General features: G+C 40.2%; 1 protein-coding gene across 2 annotated transcripts in view; it reads right to left on the bottom strand.

The window, feature by feature from the left end:
• The window catches only part of LOC123768597 (ras-like GTP-binding protein RhoL), a 51384-nt gene that overhangs the window by 25184 nt on the left and 5865 nt on the right, over positions 1–20335 (bottom strand). The window contains exon 2 of one of the 2 annotated variants that reach the window (XM_045759234.2): positions 4323–5020. The gene's annotated coding sequence lies outside the window, so the exon portion shown is untranslated. The remainder of the gene's footprint in view (positions 1–4322; positions 5021–20335) is intronic. The other variant, XM_045759235.2, reaches the window with a different exon arrangement.

Below are 20335 nucleotides of genomic sequence, written 5' to 3'. Positions count from 1 at the left end.
CACAAAATGAGGTAAATGGGAATAACTGGAAAAGTAGGACGCTGGATATTCAATTTCCTGTCGAACAGAACACAAAGAGTAACAGTCAATCAAATAAAATCGAGTCCAAGCGATGTTAAAAGCTCTGTACCTCAAGGTACAGTCCTTGCACCACTGCTGTTCCTTATTCTCATATCAGATATAGACAAAAATACACGTCACAGCTTCGTGTCATCCTTCGCAGATGACACAAAAATCAGCATGAAAATTACCTCTGCTGAAGACATTGAAAAATTACAAGCAGATGTCATCAGAGTTTTCGATTGGGCAGCAGAAAATAACATGATGTTTAACAGTGATAAATTTCAGGTACTCAGGTACGGCAAAAATGAGGATCTGAAACATAATACAGGGTACAAAACACAATCGAATCTTCTCATAGTAGAAAAACAGCATGTCAAGGATTTGGGAATAATGATGTCCGACGATCTAACGTTTAGGGAGCATAACCAAGCAAATATTGCGTCAGCCAGAAAAATGATCGGATGGATTACGAGAACTTTCAAATCCAGGGATCCCATCACAATGGTTGTACTCTTCAAGTCACTTGTGTTGTCCCGTCTCGAGTACTGCTCAATACTCACTTTCCCCTTCAGAGCAGGAGAGATTGCTGAAATAGAGGGAATACAGAGAACATATATGGCACGCATAGACGAGATAAAACACCTAAATTATTGGGATCGTCTCAAAGCTCTCCAAATGTACTCGCTAGAAAGGAGACGAGAGAGATACCAAATAATATACACATGGAAAATACTGGAGGGCCAGGTCCCACATCTACACAGTAAAATAACAACGTACTGGAGTGAACGATATGGAAGAAAATGCAAGATTGAACCAGTGAAGAGCAGAGGTGCCATAGGCACAATCAGAAAACACTGTATAATCATCAGAGGTCCACGGTTGTTCAACGTCCTCCCAGCGACTATAAGAAATATTGCCGAAACAATCTTGGACATCTTCAAGAGAAGACTGGACTGATTTCTAAAAGAAGTTCCGGATCGGCCGGGCTGTGGTGGGTATGTGGGCCTGCGGGCTGCTCCAAGCAACAGCCTGGTGGACCAAACTCTCACAAGTCGAGCCTGGCCTCGGGCCGAGCTTGGGGAGTAGAAGAACTCCCAGAACCCCATCAAGCAGGTACATAGATATAATAAAGCACCTAAATTATTGGGATCGTCTCAAAGTTTCCGAAATGTACTCAGTAGAAAGGAGACGAGAGATATATCAAATAATATACACGTGGAAAATACTGGAGGGCCAGGTCCCAAATCTACACAGTAAAATTACAATAGACTGAAGTGAACAATATGGAAGAAAATGCAAAATAGAACCAGTGAAGAGCAGAGGTGCCATAGGCACAATCAGAGAACATTGTATAAACATCAGAGGTCCACGGTTGTTCAACATCCTTCTAGCGAGTATAAGAAATATTGTCGGAACAACCGTGGACATCTTTAAGAAAAAATAGATAGTTTTCTTCAACAAGTGCCGGTGTTCAGTCAACCGGGCTGTGGTGGATATACGGACTTGTGGGCCGCTCCAAGCAACAGCCTGTTGGACTAAGTTCTCACAAGTCAAGCCTGGCCTCGGACCGGGCTTGGGGAGTAGAAGAACTCCCAGAACCCCATCAAGCAGGTACTGTCAATTATTTTAAAATCTTTCAACAATATGTTACCGTATCACATTTAATTTTAAGTATTTCTCCATATCACATGTTCATCTACTCTCTTTTTTAATGTTATGCACTCCTTAAAAGCTGTATATCATTTGTTAAATTTCTTTAACAATGTAAGTATATGTTAGCCTACTTCTTGTTTAATATTAAGTGTCTACCTCATCAGACTTTTAAAAAACCCAACCGAGTTATTTTAAGTTATGCCAGAAACGTTTTGCCTGTTAATGGTCTATTAAATATGCATACTCTGTAACAATTATTAAACTTTTATATGATATTCTTTTGTATATTTAAATAAAAATAGTTAATAGGTTGTGATCTGGGTAGCAGATATATATATATATATATATATATATATATATATATATATATAATATATATATATATATATATATATATATATATATATATATATATATAATAATAATAATAATAATTTAGTTCCTGGTCAATTAAACATTATTTGTGAAAATAAGGATTAGTGCTTTCTTTTCTATATGGTTTTACCATTTAAGGCAAATCTATCACACATCCGTAAGAGGTCATTTGTATGTGAATGTTCATTTAATTAAACTACTTTCTGGGATTCTTTCAGATATAACTGTATTTGTCACACACTTCAGTTTAGGTGCCATTGAAGACCCAAGACAAGATGATGTTTGGAGCTGATAACATTTCTAGAAAAATATTTTAGTATCCTAATTGTCTTATTTCAAACATTTATGCATATAATTTTTTGGCTTTACATTAATACTAATCATGATCCCAGCTCCTTTTCCCAGACTTCATAAAGGGATCCCGGTAGTACAGTCGGGTTCGTTCTCAAGGCACAATCAAGAATTCCGGGTTCGAATCCCGGGCGGGACAGAAATGGTTGGACACATTTCCTTTTACCTAATACATCTGTTCACCTAGCTGTAAGTATGTACTCAAGAGTTAGTCAACTTGTGGGGCTACATCCTGCATGGGCGGGGTCAGTAATTCGGCCTTGAGTGGGGGACCTCGATATAAGACTAACGTGTATGAACACACATCGGCTTCCTGTCCCCCCCCCCCCCACCCGACACAATGGGGGAGGGGGGGGTATCTTTTATATCTTTTAACTGATAATGGTATGATAAAGATCATGTTTAATCACAAAAATGTGTATTCAAAGAACATAAGGGTAATGTACAATTTTAGGGACAGGAGTTACACATATTAATGAAGTCAATATTATGCAAAACGTTTCAGGCATTTTTTTTTTTTTTATAAAATAGGAAAAAATTAACTAAAGGTGTAAGGAGGTACAACACTTAATACTAAGGAAGAAGTAAACTAACAAGATGAGAACGTTCATAGTATATAACAAATGAATGCCAAAAAAGGTGACACTTATGGATGACAGGCATTGACTATTACATTGTGGAGTCATATGATGTAGCAATAGTATAGTGGTAAGTAATTATCAAAAGAAAGCACCAAACCGTCAGTACAGTAGTAACTACTCCTCATCTGCTACGTAATATTGCACAGATGCATATAGAAGCAAACTTTGCATCTGACAACCTCACATACTTCACAGATGGATAAGTAGACCAGCAGGGACAAGAAACCGGGGCTGCAATTAAGGCAGGAAACTCTGTTAATAGTTCGAGACTCTCAAATGGGTGTTCAACTTTACAAACATAGATGCTAGCCATTCAAAAGGCTTTGGAACATGCTCTTACTGAAAACCGACAACATTGTATCATACATACAGATTCGAGAACTGCCAATGAAACCTTGCAACAAGAACACATGCGTGATAACATCCACCTGATCACAAATGTCATATCATTAATGCAAACACTCAAACGTCAAGGCCGTCGAGTACTTATCAACTGGGTGCCAAGTCATGTGGGAATAATAGGAAATGACATTGCAGACGAGGTTCAAAACTTGCAACTAGGAGAAGAAATGTAGACATTTACATACCACCGAGTCTATCACAGATTAAGAAAGTAATTAGACACAGAGCAATGCAAAAGATGTACAGTGACCACAACACAGCAGTTGCAACATCAGGATATGTGGGTTGGTATACGAATTCAGCCAACTACAAACCACTTACTTTAATGAAAGAGAGCAGTAGAACAACAGAAGTACACTTACATCGCATCAGGCTTGGATACTCATGTGCGTGGGAAATAGGCTTACAGATTCCGGAAGATGAGAGGAAATGCCAGCACTGTGGAGAAACGCCCGACAGACCCCCGGAACATTATCTAACACAGTGCAGAGTTACAAACCCATTAAGATTTCAACTTAGATTCAACAGAGCAGAAGTTGTTAAACACATGGGCCAAAATCTTACTGAAGCGACCATACGAGTCATAAATACTCATACTCCGCCCAAGTAAAACAGAAACAAGCAACACTTAGTGGGCCAGCCAGAGGCTTAGGGCCCGCGCAGGAATATCTCTGAAAAAAAAACTGTCACAAGACATACGAACATAAGAATTAAAAGGATAGTGGGCTCCAGTTCCTGATCCTATTACGTGTCTGCAACCTTCCCGCTAATACTCATAGGATACGTATTGAATTCATAATAAACAAATTAAACTAAATAATATTGGCTGCTACTCACCCAGCACGGTGACTGCGCGTGGGTGTACGCGTAGGCAATGATGGGGAAGGGAGGCGGCGGTGGCGTTGATCTCTCGCCCCCAGAGTCCACTTGACTCTCTGCACCAGCCTCCTCCACGGGGCCACTCTCATATGCCTCCCTTCTGGCTCTCCGCCTTCACGCTCCTCTACTCCTGATCTTTCCGGTTCCTTCCTGAACTCTGTTTTCTATATACAGGCATAAGACTTTGCACTTCTGCACAACTGCTGTTATATTTTTTTAACTTGTGGTAGAGGCAAGTGCATTTGTACACAGCGAAGAGCACAACACTTCAATACACTGAAGATATACCAACACACGAGTGCCGCGTTTGTATCAGAAAATCCAAATAACGTGCTACCAAGCACAAACAAAACACCAGTAACAAACCAAGAGATCAGGCACTTTGGTGTCACAAATTCACCAGGATATCACATAATACACTACAAGACACTAAGATATCACAGCGCCCACTTCAAATGGGCAATGGGGGGGTCTGTGAACACTAGAAACGTTGTTTAAACGAATGGACCGCATGCAAGCCTCGCGTTTCACGGTCAAGGCTCGTATTACACTTGCTCAGCTGGCCTAGTCATCATTTGATGCTGCAACTCTTCCAACTTCCTGATTCACGACGATTCTCTACAACGCCTGCGGTCACCACTCTCAGGTAACAGCTACTGCAAAAGAAAAAAACACAATAACAGTAAGGCAATGTTCGACACATTATTTTATTTATAAATCCCAACCATTTCTCACTCATTCACTGTTGGGAAATAAATGTAAAAGTTTGGACACAAGATTTCTATTAAATTTGGGGAACCAAAACCACACATCACATAGCGTAATTACAACCTTATTAAACAGGTATTAACCTCGAATATACTATTATAAACATCAATACATTAACCAGCAGATAATCATGCACAGATTATCTGTCCAGAGTTGAATGGACAGGGTCCAGAGTAGGAGGAGACAATGGAGAGGGGCGGTCAAGAGCAACAGGGGGGAGAGTACCTCAGCAAGGGCAGCAACCGATAGAAAACCGGGGGCTAAAGGAACCTCCATAGCTGGGACTGGGGGCCCGACCACCGAAATGGGAGGGGACGCAGTGACAGAGTCAGAGGTGGGGGCGGGGAAGAAAATGATGCCTTCTTACCTGCCAGGTAGGAGGAAGGAGAGGAGCCGGCTTACGTTTCTGACTCAGAGACAGGTGTGCTCTTTGAGTCAGAGCTTTGGTTTGTGTGCCAGCAACAACGTACTGGGCGACAGACTCAATTGTCTCAACAGGGGAAGAAGAACGGGAGTGAACAACATGAAGATTGCTGGGAGGATGATGGACGAGGGCCAAGAGACATGGGGGAGGGTTGGGAAGAAGGATCGGGGGGAGATGGGAAAGAAGACACAGGAGACATGACAGACTGAGAAGGAAGGGAGGAAACACCAGAAGGAGAAACAGGAGGTGGACCCCACTTGGGTCAGAACGTAAAGGAACAGGGAAGGAGGTGGTGGGTGTGTCCAAGTCTAAGGCCTGAAAACGGTGAGACTGAGAAAGGAGGGAAGGGCGAGGAGAGGTGGAACGTAGCACGTGAGCATAAGATGCGTTAGCGAAAAAGGAAAGACGGCAGACTTAGCGTCTCGCCTCAGGAAAAGACAAATGATCGCGGTGCTTCAAACTGAGGATGGCTTCCTCAAATTTGTAGTGTATACACGTGTTGGAGAAGGTAGGGTAGGCGTCACCGCAATTGAGGCAGCGTGCCTGAGGAGAAGAGCACTCTGTCTTAGAGTGACCCAAGGCCCCACACATGGGGCATAGACACTGTACTTGTGCATTTGAGGGCACCATGCCCAAATTTCCAGCACTTATTGCAATGTCTAGGAGAGGAAATGTACTCTTTAACAGAGCATCTGGCACCAGCAAGAATTATTGAAGGTGGAATGCTCCTGCTATCAAGAGTGATTTTCACAACTCGGAGAGGCTGATGACGACGACCACAAGGAGGTCGAATGAACGTATCAACCTGGATAACAGAATGGCCCTGAGCTTCAAGGATATGTTTAATATCCTCGTGGCAGTCTTTCAGGTCCCTAACACCAGTCGTAACATAATGGGGAGGAGAACAGTGTCAATACTGTCATTTAAATGTGCATTTTTGGAATCCTAACAGGGGTCTCCCCAATGCTGGGTAATGCGGCTAAGCAGGTAGGTGCATCCTGAGAAGGCCCAGCAATGATGACACAGGTACCAAAACGGGTAGGGTTAAAAGTAACAGAGGCGTCCACTGAATCAACGAGGTGTTTATGGAGAAAGAAATCGTCTGGAATCGTAGAATCCATATGGGTGAGATCAAAGTGTTTAGTCCATGTACCAGGACCAACAAGGCGTGGTACGTATTGGCACAGGAAGGAATCTTGTAGGAGCATCTGTATATTAATACATCTTCACAAAGATTCCTTCTGAAGATGTATTAATATACGAAAGTACTTAAGGAAATTCCTGTTTCAATTCTTCGTCCGTGGTCTGACACTGTCACATTTTTCATCACGTGTTAATTTTCGTGATTTACACACACACACACATTATATATATATATGTCGTACCTAGTAGCCAGAACGCACTTCTCAGCCTACTATGCAAGGCCCGATTTGCCTAATAAGCCAAGTTTTCATGAATTAATTGTTTTTCGACTACCTAACCTACCTAACCTAACCTATCCTAACTTTTTCGGCTACCTAACCTAACCCAACCGATAAAGATAGGTTAGGTTAGGTTAGGTAGGGTTGGTTAGGTTCAGTCATATATGTACGTTAATTTTAACTCCAATAAAAACAAATTGACCTCATACATAATGAAATGGGTAGCTTTATCATTTCATAAGAAAAAAATTAGAGAAAATATATTAATTCAGGAAAACTTTGCTTATTAGGCAAATCGGGCCTTGCATAGTAGGCTGAGAAATGCGTTCTGGCTACTAGGTACGATATATATATATATATATATATATATATATATATATATATATATATATATATATATATATATATATATATATATATATATATATATATATCATTTGTATGCGGAAATCCGGAAATCCACAAAGAAATTGGAAAGGAAGATGAACGTTTCGGCCGCTTTACAGCCTGGGCCTGGTGTTGATAACGACTATAAAGCGGCCGAAACGTTCATCTTCCTTTCCAATTTCTTTGTGGATTTCCACATACAAATGATCAGTGTTTCGTGATCGTCATTGTGTGTGTGTGTGTGTGTGTGTCTTGGAAGTCGTGAGACTTTTCTCACGACTTCCAACATTTTTTTTACAGTTAGTATGTTATGCGCAGTGTATTAAATACGTATCTCCTTGCTTGAATAGATTAATTGCTTAAAAGATGTATACCGATAATTCAGGATATTCATGCTCATAGCCGAAACATGATATCCCAAGTTTTAAATCTGCATCAGTATACTAAGTCTCATTCATGGTTTCCTAACTTTACGGATCTTCTTATACCTTAACCTAGGGATGGACAAGGTATTTGTATTTACCAACATTTATCTCGTTACGAAATATATTAATTTTGTGATTTTGCAGGCCCATTGTCGTGAATACCAGCTACCCTTACTTTGCAACACGTCTGCTGCAGACAGAGGATTACGTCAGCACAACCCAACCCACAGCCTAGCACTTCCAGGAGTATAACGTCCACACCTTTCAAAACACAGGTTCCAACACTGTGACACTCGTGATGTCACATCCGGCAGATAATGTCATAAGAACCGGATAACGAGTAAAGCCTTATGCTGTCCCGAGAATACATACTCAATCCACTTAAAAAAATAAGAGCAATATTAAATTTAATATCTGAATTTAAAATTCATATTAATAGAATTTTTTAATCTTTAGTGTTTATGTCTAATAGAGATTAATATTTCTGCACTTGCGTTAGTTCATGCTCACAAATTAATTATAATTAAATTCTTTATAATTATCTTAACATGTGACGAATGCGTGTCGTGCTGGACAATAGAACACCAAATATTTAAATTGTTATTTACCAGACATACAAACAGAGAATTATTCGTAGATATTTTAATTTCGGCAAATGTGCGAAAGCCAAGAATTCCCTTGGCTCTTTGGAACCAATATCAGTATCAATAACACAGATTAAGAAAGTAATTATAAACAGAGCAATGCAAAAAATATATAGTGACCACAACACAGTAGTTGCAACATCAGGATCTGAGGGTTGGTACAAGAATTCAGCCAACTACAAACCACTTAGTTTGATGAAAGGGAGCAGTAGAACAACAGAAGTACACTTACATCGCATCTGGCTTGGGTACTCATGTGCGTGGGAAATAGGCTTACAGGTTCCGGAAAATGAAAGGAAATGCCAGCACTGTGGAGAAATGCCCGACAGACCCCCCGGAACATTATCTAACACAGTGCACAGTTACAAACCCATTAAGATTTCAACTTAGATTTAACAGAGCAGAAGAAGTTGTTAAATACATGGGACAAAATCTTACTGAAGCGATTATACGAGTTATAAATACTCATATTCCGCCCAAGTAAAACAGAAACGAGAAACACTTAGTGGGCCAGCCAGAGGCTTAGGGCCCGCGCAGGAATATCCCTGCAAAAAAAAAAAAAAATTATAGTGCAAAAAAAAAAATAAAATATATATATATATATATATATATATATATATATATATATATATATATATATATATATATATATATGTGTGTGTGTGTGTGTGTGTGTGTGTGTGTGTGTGTGTGTGTGTGTGTGTGTGTGTGTGCAACCGGGAGTGCAACTGCCCTCACACGGATCCTGTAGTCTCTCTGAGACACAAACCGGGGTTTTACACATTTCCCCCATGCACCCAGGCTCTGTCAATAAGCTGTTCTACTTCTTCGCCCTTACTTCATTACACACATAAATCAGAATAGCGTGATGCATCAAATAAACATCACATGTGAGGGGCAGTTGCAATTCTTTTGCCCATGTTGTGGCACAGTCGATTAAGGCGCGTCTGGGATCCTCTCGGACATAGGTTCGAACCCTCATCACGGCCCTTGTGGATGTGTTCCTTATCACAGTTCCCCGAAGTTGGTAGTCTTGTCGAGTTTCCTTCTTCAAGGTGTCGAAGTCGCAGAGGTGGTCGAGCCGTTCTTGAGGGACGACCACGCGAAGGATTATTATTATTAATGAGGAAATCCATAGGAGCCATAGGAGGGTTCGAACCTATGCGGTGCGTGTTCCGTGTCTAACCTACGCCTGAAACAATCAAGGGATCCTATTTCTATTATGTTATGCAGTAATTGGTTCCACAAATCAACAACCCTGTTATCAGACCAATATTTACCCCAGGTCTTTCCTAAATCTAAACTATATATATATATATATATATATATATATATATATATATATATATATATATATATATATATATATATATATATACACAGAGTAATCACACTAACGTGACTTCATCAATGAGAAAATGCATAGGAGCCGTGACGGCAAGACTATGAGGGTTCGAACCTAATCTAGTTTAGTCGCTAGTGTGTGGGAGTGGGAACACCCACCACATAGGTTCGAACCCCCATCGTGACTCCTACGGATTTTCTCATTGATGCAGTCACGTTAGTGTGATTACTCTTTGTGTATTGAGAGAGGAGCGTCAGAGGTAGAACATTCCTAGATGATAGCCAGAGTGCATTGGGGATTGTGTGAAAATCCTGTTCCGGCTTCAGATTGTGTGAAAATCCTGTTCCGGCTTCAGATTGTGTGAAAATCCTGTTCCGGCTTCAAATTGTGTGAAAATCCTGTTCCGGCTTCAGATCGTGTGAAAATCCTGTTCCGGCTTCAGATTGTGTGAAAATCCTGGTCCGGCTTCAGATCGTGTGAAAATCCTGTTCCGGCTTCAGATTGTGTGAAAATCCTGTTCCGGCTTCAGATCGTGTGAAAATCCTGTTCCGGCTTCAGATCGTGTGAAAATCCTGTTCCGGCTTCAGATTGTGTGAAAATCCTGTTCCGGCTTCAGATTGTGTGAAAATCCTGTTCCGGCTTCAGATTGTGTGAAAATCCTGTTCCGGCTTCAGATTGTGTGAAAATCCTGTTCCGGCTTCAGATTGTGTGAAAATCCTGTCCCGATTCTTGCGTTTCTGATTTGCCAAAACTACCTCAAATTTGGCGCTTGTTAAATCCGAGAACAAACCGAGTAATATATCACCCATGTAGTCCTTAGAGTGAACCATATTGTACGTCCATAGAGCACACAAGTTCGTTTGTTTTTGTAGAAATAATAGCACTTCAAATTTACGTAATCCCGGACTAACTTAATGAGCATTGGCATCGATAAGTTTGGTGGGTCACTCAAAGTTGGTACAATATCGTACGAATAGAAAAGGAGACGGCATTAAAGTTTAACGATTGCCAAATCATGAGAAAAGCCCCCTCCCCCCCTCCGACCACCACCACCATCACCACCACTCTCTCACTCTAGATGCAAGAGAGCAGGTACGGCCTCAACAGCCGCCCCACACACTACACTCAAGAGCCCTCTGCGCCCTCCGTACAAGTTCCTCTTTACTTCAATTGTTTTATCTCTAAAGTCATTATTTAAAAGATCTTTTTCCAAACATTTCTGAATTTCATCAAATTTTAATGGTACTAACAAAGGAATTTATATTGAAAATGTTTGTTGCAAGAAAATACTGCATTGTATCGTTAGTGCAATCGCGTACTAACGATTGCTAATATATATATATATATATATATATATATATATATATATATATATATATATATATATATATATATATATATATATATTATATATATATATATATATATATATATATATATATATATATATATATATATATATATATATATATATGTTGTTGAATATGACCGAAAAAGTAAGATCAATAATTCTTCTAACACGAATTTTTTCTATATTTCTTATATTTTTCTTCACTGTCGGTGGTAATGAAAATAACAGTTCTCCAAAATTCTTTTTTTTTTGATGGTCTGACGCTTAGAAGCGTTTCGTAAGGGCTTCTTACATTCTCAAAGATTTCTTTACACTTACACTACACTTATGAACTACAATTTTATGATACACTTGATGCACTGTGTATGAAACATTTGACATATCCCCTCGTTTTTTATTGGTTTGGGTGAGGTGGGTACATGAGAATGGAAGTAACTGCAGAGGGCCTATTGGCCCATACGATGCATTGAAGTGGGTTAGAATACAGTTGGGCATTAATTAGCTGTTGATTGCTTTTTGATGTGTAGTGCCTCGCTGATGTCGAGCCGCCTGTTATCGCTGTACCTATCGATGATTTCTGTGTTGTTTGTTAAGATTTCTCTGGTGATGGTCTTGTTGTGAGAAGAGATTTTATGTTCCTTGATGGCGCCCTGTTGCTTATGCATTGTTAGTCGCCTGGAAAGAGACGTTATTGTCTTGCCTATATACTGAGTTCTTTGGGGCTTACAGTCCCCAAGTGGGCATTTAAAGGCATAGACAACGTTGGTGTCCTTCAAAGCGTTCTGCTTTGTGTCTGGGGAGTTTTTCATGAGTAGATTGGCCGTTTTTTGTTTTTATATTAATTATCAACTGTATTTTCTGATTTTTGTCTGTAGGGATGACGTTCCTATCAACAATATCTTTCCTCCGTTTTATGAGCCGTCGAAAAGAAAGTCCTGTAAAATAGTCTAATAGGGGGTACAAGTGTTGTGTTGGTTGACTCTTCAGAGGTTGCATGGCGTTTCACTTTTCTTTTTATGATGTCTTCAACGAAACCGTTTGAGAAGCAGTGCTTTACCCTAGAGTTCTTCATCGACTTCTTTCCATCCTGAGCTGTGGCTGAGAGCACGGTCGACGTAAGCGTTAACAACACTCCTCTTGTACCTGTCTGGGCAGTCACTGTTGGCATTGAGGCACATTCCTATGTTTGTTTCTTTGGTGTAGACTGCAGTGTGGAAGCCACCGCTCCTTTCCGTGACTGTTACATCCAGAAAGGGCAGCTTCCCATTATTCTCCATCTCGTACGTGAAACTCAACACAGAATTCCGCTCAAATGCCTCCATCAGCTGCTGCAGACATCTGGCATCAGGTACCCGTGTACCTGATACCCACCAATAGGCCCACACATGGATAATAATAGCATAAGATAGTAAATATTTGCAATGAATTAGTGAGAAAAATGTGCATCAATGATCCTACTCAAATCGCCCTTTAATTGATCTATCAAAAATGGATCTAAGTTATATAAACCACTGCTAATGTTCAAATTACCTTATTTTGTAATCTGTATTAAAGCAGATTCAATTATGTTCCTGTAATAAGTGCTCTTACAATTCGTTATTGAAGAAGACATCTCCCAATCAATTTGGTGAGCATTTTCTGACAAATGAACAAAGCATTAGACAATTGGTCATGTCTTACGGAGTATTTATGTTGCGAAATTCTACATTTCCAATATTTAGAAGTTTACCCAACATAGAACCTATTACAGTCTTTATAAGGTATTTTATTAATAACACAATTATCACTATGAGGGCCGCTTCTAACTAATAGTTTACCAACAGTATTTTCGTAGCTAAACAATACATGTATATCAAAAAGTTTCAAGGCCTTGACCAGTACTTAAGGAAACTCCTGTTTCAATTCTTCCTCCGTGGTCAGACACTGTCTCTCATATATATATATATATATATATATATATATATATATATATATATATATATATATATATAATGAGAGACAACCCTATATATATATATATATATATATATATATATATATATATATATATATATATATATATATATATATATATATATATATTAAATATAGGGATGGGAGTACCACCTCTGGCTGGAAGAAGGGGGATATATATATATATATATATATATATATATATATATATATATATATATATATATATATATATATATATATAAGTCTAGTTCACATCTAACGGAAACTAAAAATAGTTGCTGTTTACATTGGTAGTGTCTAGTACATAGATCTTTATAAACAGATTGCATCGCCCACAGCTGTTCCATGCCCGGGCAGTTACGTCATAAGACAAAAGTGGCCATGACGCTTGACGGTAAACTGCGTACGCCCCTAATTGTAAAAGAATGGGGCTACATAACCGACACGGAACAAAATGAGAATTTGAAGCTTATTACATAACATTTGCCGTTTTGTCAATAATTCAACAGCTAGAGTTAAGTTCAGGTTTTAACAAACAATTCCTAGGTAAAATTTATAACTTAAAAGGAGACCAATATATCTTGCGCATAATCATCATCCTCACAACTGATCACATTCCGTAATTGATCATGGAAGCCTAGCCTAAATTAAGCGAACAAAATTAAAAATACTAGATCAGCATGAACTAACTACCTTCAGTGGCGGGAACACCACATCCTCTTCACCAACTGTGAAGAGAATGACTAATATCAGATTAAATAAATCCTTGTTATTTGATCCTCACCAAAGTCTTCCTCTCTTAATCACAAATGACACTGAATCATTGTTCCCTTAATTCTCAACCATCTTACACTTAAGTACACCTCACTACCTTTCAAACATGCTTTACCAATGATGATTCTTTTCGAGACGCTAGTGCTCTCTAGAGTAGAATACTGTTGCACAATGACAGCCCTTTGCGAAGCTGGAGAAACTGCTGACCTGGAGAGCGTACAGAGATCCTTTACTGCAAGGTAACTGTAAGGTATCACCTCATCGCCTCATGCCTCACACCCCAACCATGTATTGGTGTGTAATAAATACCCTATCAAACATTTATCAATATTATATTATATTCACGAGAGTATTCCTTTGTTTTCCTACTCAAAGGATGTATACGTACCTTCTTGTAAGGCATCAGAGAACTTTAACACAGGACTTAGCCATCTATCTGTTCGTTGTGTAAGACTAGGTAATCTGACACAATTAGCATAGTGTAAACATGCCCATCACCAATCAGTTTAAAACAACGAAAAGATATGTCCTAATTACAGTCGATGAATGATGGTCACTGGGAATTGTGACGAATCTTAAAATTATAGAGATGATAACAGCAATATTCTGTAATAAGAAAGACAAGACCTAAAACACCTTGCCAGTATTTTATACAGAATATAATAAAAGTAACAAGGATCAATACAAATTACAAAAAGGCATTGGTCTGGCGCCTTACCAATAACCACTGTGAAAAATAGACCCTATGAAGGCATCAAAAGAAGCATTTTAGGGAAGGAGCTACAGTGAAGAAAACACGAAAGTGTACTTTACTGAGACTTTCTACAGAGTAACCTATAGGAGGCAGATCACATTAGTATTTGACGAAAAACACAAAATTACTGGAAAACACAGGAACCACTAAACAAATAAGAAAGACCCGGATTATTGGTACGCCTAAATATACCTGAACCATGGAACAAAGAGTGAACGAACACCCTCCCTGAGATACTTTAAAGCAATAAATATAAGCAAAGTTTTCCTGATAAAATATCAAACCTTATCTGTTAACAGAACTTGACAAAGTCGTGCGACTTACGATAACACAGTAACCAACAGTCTGGCCCCAAGGCACTTTTCAAGATACCTACCATCAGAGCAAACTACGCTTATTGGTACTAATACGGGACAAACAGCAACTATCTGAAGGGTCAATGACAATTTACAAATACATTATCGCTAAATTGTTATCTTGTAAACACGCCAAGTAAATCAAAGTCAAATTCTTATCGTGGTTTTGTTTGAACGGTCACTGAGTACATGGACGGAGCAGCCCGTTCTGGCGAACGTTCCCAAACGTAAACAAACTATTGTTCCCAAAGCGCATTATCCAAACCTGCCAGAGGACCCACCAACAGAAAACAGGACATTGTGTCAATTTCGGGAGCCGCTAACATTTTCTAATACGACAGTTTTGGGTCTTGGGTAAAGTATACGTCAGAATGCGACGTGCTATTAGGACTGGGCTGGAAGTAAAAAAAAATCATTATGTTGAGAGGAGGCTTATGACGAGGCTTTTATAAAGCCTGGTCATAATATATATATATATATATATATTCAGAGTTAAATGGCAAGTTTTTCCCTGAATGCTCTGTGTTCCCTTCTCTGAGGCTGTGGGTCCCTATAATTGCACCAGTGGTGGTACCCCCCCTCCATATATATATATATATATATATATATATATATATATATATATATTATATATACACAAATGGTATGCATTAACAAGTGATGTGGTGGAGGCTGACTCCATACACAGCTTTAAGTGTAGATATGATAGAGCCCAGTAGGCTCAGGAACCTGTATATTAGTTGATTGACCGTTGAGAGGCGGGACCAAAGAGCCAGAGTTCAACCCCTGCAAGCACAATTAGGTGAGTGAACACACACACACACACTTGATACACATTGATTTGATACACATATATATATATATATATATATATATATATATATATATATATATATATTTTTTTTTCTGTGTACTTTTCTTCTAGCACCCCCCCCCCCCCATTTGTGTTTTAATGTGCTTTATTAGATATTTAAAGGTTATAAGATGCACATTGGTTGATACAATGAGTGCTTAAAGGTTATGGATGTCTTGGAGCTCCTCCGCTTCCGGAAAGGACCGAGGATGCAGCAGGCGTTTCCCCTCTGGATATATATATATATATATATATATATATATATATATATATATATATATATATATATATATATATATATATATATATATGCGAACAAGCCTGAATGGTCCCCAGGCTTATATGCAACTGAAAACTCACACCCCAGAAGTGACTCAAACCCATACTGCCAGGAGCACTCTGCAACTGGTGTACAGGAAACCTTAACCACTCGACCATCACGACTGGACAAAGGATGATGGTAGCCGAGGCTAATTCCCCATCATCCCGCCGGCACTCTGATAGTAATCTTGGGCATAGTATTTTATCAATACTAGCCTGGGACCATTCAGGCTTGTTCGCATTTGTGTTCCTAACGTGTGCCCCAAAGAATGAGGTGATTTGATAAAATACTATGCCCAAGATTACCATCAGAGTGCCGGCGGGATGATGGGGAATTAGCCTCAGCTACCATCATCTTTTGTCCGGTTGTGATGGTCGAGTGGTTAAGGTGTCGTATACACCAGTTGCAGAGTGCTCCTGGCAGTATGGGTTCGAGTCACTTCTGGGGGTGAGAGTTTTCAGTTGCATATATGCCTGGGGACCATTCAGGCTTGTTTCCATTTGTGTTCCTCACGTGTGCCCCAAAGAATGAGGTGATTTGATAAAATACTATGCCCAAGATCACAGTGCCGGCGGGATGATGGGGAATTAGCCTTGGCTACCATCATCTTTTGTCTGGTCGTGTTCACCATGTCTCGAGTGCCATCCCCCTGTGCTTTGGCAGAGTAGGCCATGATGGCCGTACCTTTTGGCCACCACCTCGTTGCAAATACACCTATATCTGGTGTGGATTGGGGCAGCAAGGCGGAGGGCCACAGCATTTCGGAGGGCGTGTGGTGCAAGACGTGTGCCAGTTGCCAATATTGGGGTTGCTAACAGGAAATCCCCTGCATGTGGTGCTGCTACTGCTGTGAGGCGAGCAATGTCGTGTTGTGTTGTTGCAGCACCCAGGCACTCTGCAGCAACTTGGTCTACAATGGGGCCATCCCAGCTGGATTGCTTGTGGGCTTTTGAGGATGGTGGTTGAGGTGATGCGCCTGCACGAGAGGCCCACTCAGAGTATAAAATTCGGATCGTGTACACCTGCCAGCTGATGTATGCTTGCTCTAGTGCCTGAGAGAATGCTCGGAGGGCTGGAAAAGATGCAAAACGAAGCCATGAGGATTATCCTCGAAACGCACTGCCAGAAGAGTTAGGCTTGCATATAGGGAAACACGTACGCCGGCAATGCTATAGCTCTTTCAGAAAGCCCTAGCCAAGGCGAGGGAGCGCATGACAGAGCTCAGGCAAGATAACTGGGGAAACTTTTGTTAACAGTTTCAACTCTCACACCCCACTCAGCAAGGCATGGAAGGATATTAAAAGAATTAAAGGCGATAAGCTCGGCCAAGTAGCACACTCTCACCCTCTACACAGAGCAAACAAGTTAGTCGATGCTTGGGCAACCAACTCTAGCTTCAATAATCTTCCCACAGACACAATTCAGGTTAAATGCTGGTTACGGAGATCGAGAGAGGCTCGTTGACTTCATGCTCCACAAGGAAGATGAATGCAACGTGCCTTTTACTGAGTTTGAGCTACTTTTGGCCCTAAACAAAGGTAAAGCCACATCACCCGGTGAGGATGGTATCACTTATGACATATTGCGTCTGCTCCCTTTAGTACCAGGGATCCCCTGCTTGAGCTGTATAATATGAGCTATGTTACTGGGGAACTTCCTACCTCTTGGACCAACAGTATAATCATTCCAATTTCCATGCCAAATCAAGAGAATGCTTTCCGCCTAATTTCCCTTACTAGCTGCATTTGCAAAACATTCGAGAGAATGGTCCTAAACTGTCTCCTCCATAGAATCAGAACCATGCTATCCCCCAGATATATGGCTTCATGCATGGAAAGAGTGTGCATCATTGCATCACCACCTTTCTTACCCTGCACACTGAAGTCATATGCCACCTTCCTAGATCTCAAGTCTGCCTTTGATACTGCAAATCAAGTCCTGATATTAAACAAGTCCTACCTTGTTTAATATCTTAATAAACACGCTGTTAAACTCTGTACCAAGCAAATCCAACGTCCACATCATTAGCTATGCTGATGATATAATGATACACACCACTGGGTATGCTAACACGCAGAACGCTCTTAACTCTGTATTAGACTCATGTCAGGACCTAGGTTTAGTTATCTCAGCAGAGAAAACAAAGATACTAAATCGGCGCCCACCCAGGCAGGGAGGAGCTGTTAGCAAGATGCAACTGTCTGATGGCTCCCACCTTGACTATGTAAACAGATTCATATACCTTGGCCTTGAGGTGCCACTGTATGGCCCTGCTGTATTCAGATTCTGTCGTCAGTATAAAGAGAGGCTTCGAGCTCTCAAGGCCGTTGCAGGTTATCACTCAGGCTATGGTGCCAATGTCAGAATTGTCAAAATGATGTACCTTGCATACATCAGATCTTTAGTGGATTATGCTGCACCTCTGCTTGTTTTGATGCCTGAAAGAAAGCTTGGAGGGCTTGAAAAATTGCAGAACGAAGCCTTGAGGATAATCCTTGGGTGCCCTCGTACCACAAAGATGCTTAATATGAGAAAGGAACTTAATATTCTGAGCGTTGTTGATCGTGTTACTGAAATTAACTGTCAAATTGGTATAAAAATGCTTAGGCTAACTCATCCTAATCCTTGCACAGAAGCCCTCCAGAATTTCTTTATTGAAGATCAGCATTGTTCCAAATGGATAACAAAAACTGGAACTCATCTCAGAATGTATCAGGTTCACAATTTGTACCAAGAGAAACAACAACGGCACTTTCCTGCACCGTGGGAGGTTATACCCTTTCCAATTTTAATCCCTCCTTTTCCACCCAAGAAGCAAATTAGAGATCAGCCCAAGCTTCATCTTGAGGGAAAGCTCAACGCCTTAAGCCATATTAATGCTCTGTCCACAGAGCATTCTCTCTCTCAAATCATATACACTGATGGTTCCCTACACCGCACCACGGGTGCAGCTGGAAGTGCAGTTGTTCTGACAATGGGCGATGGCTTGTACTTTGAGTGGGGAGTCCGTATAAACAATTGGTCCTCTACCCTTCAGACCGAACTATTTGCCTTGATCCTTGCACTGAAATGTGTACAAGTCTCCAAACTTGATACATTAATTGTAAGTGACTCCTTATCATTCTTAATTGCTCTCAACTCTTTAAGACATAACTGTAACATGCTCGTGTCCGAAGCTAGACACAAATACAACAAAATTATTAAGGATGGTAACAGAGTTCATTTCATATGGTCTCTATCTCATGTTGGCCTCCGAATGCATGATAGAGCTGATAAGTTAGCCAAAGAATCTGCCTTTAAAGGAACCGTTGAGTGTAATCTTGGATTGTCAATGAGCAATCTGAGAGCAGCAGTACACCGAGAACTTCAACAAGATCTTGTAGATCTGAGGCAAAGTGAAATCGACACTAGTAATTCCATCTATCATCATACTATCATGCAAGAGGAGCCACACATCTATGGTTCATCCAATAAAATCAGCAGACTTCTAGATGTTACTACTGCTCGGCTTAGACTCGGTTACAAGTATCTCTGGGAATTCTCATTATCTACCGATGTAGATCTGACCAAATGTAAATTGTGTCAACAAAATTATTCGCACACCCTCCGTCACTATGTGATGGAGTGCGAAAAGATACGTGAATTCAGAGACAATTCTATAATCAATGTACCAACGATGTGTCAATATTTCATTCAAAATGATCTGCTACCAGAAATTTTAGCGAAATATCCCCAGTTTGCTAACTGTAGGTAGTAACTAAGAGTGATTGTAACCTATCCACCGCTCCCCACTGGATGGGGGGCGGTGTGCAGGACACACCGCCCTCGTGATATTGTGAGCTCACCGTGATATTGTGAGCTAGTGTCACAATATCAACTGTGACACTAGCTCTCCACATATGCCAGTTGCTTAATTTAGAAACTGTACTTGTGGTCGATCTCGAACCCATTGTTGATGTGACGACTTATACTGAATTTTGTAACTAGCTCATCAAGATTGTAACTTGCTTAGCTAAATTAATTGTGGGGTTCAGTCCCTGAGCCCATTATGTGCCTCTGTAACCCTTTCCACTACCGCCCACAAGATGGGTATGGGGTGCATAATAAATGAACTAAACTAAAATAACTAACTACCCCCGCATAACTAAATTACTAAACATGAGGGAGGAATAGAATATTTCATGTGTATCA

Source organism: Procambarus clarkii, chromosome 86, assembly GCF_040958095.1.
Source record: "Procambarus clarkii isolate CNS0578487 chromosome 86, FALCON_Pclarkii_2.0, whole genome shotgun sequence".
In the NCBI taxonomy this organism is placed as follows: Eukaryota; Metazoa; Arthropoda; class Malacostraca; order Decapoda; family Cambaridae; genus Procambarus; species Procambarus clarkii.
This window is presented reverse-complemented; position numbering and strand designations above follow the sequence as displayed.